General features: G+C 47.8%; 1 non-coding gene across 1 annotated transcript; it reads left to right on the forward strand.

Moving 5' to 3' along the window:
- The first annotated feature begins 498 nt into the window (after positions 1-498).
- Positions 499-622, forward strand: LOC117317209. Its single transcript, XR_004530150.1, has one exon. It is a non-coding gene; the product is annotated as a small nucleolar RNA SNORA11 (small nucleolar RNA).
- Positions 623-1,337: the final 715 nt, after the last annotated feature.

The raw sequence follows: 1,337 nt of genomic DNA on the forward strand, positions 1-1,337 counted from the left end.
TAAAAAAAAAAAAGGGAAATTTCCCCGGGGTTTTCCGGGAAAAAAAACCCGGTCCTTTGGGGGGGAAAAAAAAAGGGGGGGGGTTTTTAAAAATTTTTACCCCCAAAAAAAACCCCTAAATTGGGGAAAAAACCCCCGGGGGGGGAAAAAATTTTTTTTTTCCTTTTTTAAAAAAAGGGGGTTTTTTCCCCAAAAAAAACCCCCAAAAAAGGGGGGTTTTTAAAACCCCCGGGGGGGCCCCAAAAAAATTTTAAAAAAAAGGGTTTTCCCCCGGGTTTTTTTTGGGCCCCCCCCCCCGGGGGGGGGGGGCCCCAAAATTTTTCCCAAAAAAGGGTTTTTTAAAAAACCCCTTAATTTTAAAAAAAACCCCCCCAACCCCCTTTTTTCCCAAAAAATTTTGGGGAAAACCGGTTTTTAAAAAAAAAACCCCGGGGGCCCAAAAGGTTTTTGGGGGTTTTTTTTTGGGAAAAACCCCCCGGGGGGCCCAAAAAACCCGGGGGGGGGTTTTTAAAGGGAAAAAAGGGGTGACCCCCTTTTTTTAAAAAACCCCCAAAAAAAAAAAGGGTTAAATTTGGGGGGGGGGGGCCCCCCCCCCCCAAATCCCCGGGGGGCCCCAAAAAGGGGGGGTTTTCCCAAAAAAAGGGGGGAAAAAAGGGGGACCCCCCTTTTTTTCCCCCCCCCCCCCGGGGGGGGGGTTTTAAAAAAATTTCCGGGGGGTTTTTTTAAAAATTTCCCACCCCCGGGAAAAAACCCCCGGGGGGGGGAAAAAAAACAGGGGGGTTTTTAAAACCCCCTTTTTTCCCAAAACCCCCCCAAACCCGAAAATTTAAAAGGAAAAAGGGGGTTTACCCAAAAAAAAAAAAACCCCCCCCTTTTAACCGATGGAGTTTTCCCGGGAATGACGGTTTCTTTGATCATATCCACGGAGGTCCCAAAAAACAGATCCGAACCTCCTAGCAGCTCTAGAAATGACGTCAAAACGCCCCAACGGTGACCCCTCAACCCTGATTCCCGGAAGTAATTGTAACCCACGAGGGCGACCCCTTGGAGCAATGAAATTTTGCCAGAATGACAGGTTTTTCTGTTTGAACCAAAATCCCGGGACGGGGAAAAGTTCCCCCCATGGAATAAAAATGACGGTTTGCCGGTACCAATCCATTGCAACCAGGGGAGCCCAAAAAGATCCGAACCTCCTAGCAGCTCTAGAAATGACGTCAGAACAGCACGGTGAGCGTCACGATATTCCGAAGTATTGTAACAACGCTACCGCGGACGCGCGGTTAATTGTTCACCGATGGAAGTTTTGTCGGAATGAGCAGGTTTTCCTGTTGATCAAA

Source organism: Pecten maximus, chromosome 18 (genome assembly GCF_902652985.1).
Source record: "Pecten maximus chromosome 18, xPecMax1.1, whole genome shotgun sequence".
Lineage (NCBI taxonomy): Eukaryota > Metazoa > Mollusca > Bivalvia > Pectinida > Pectinidae > Pecten > Pecten maximus.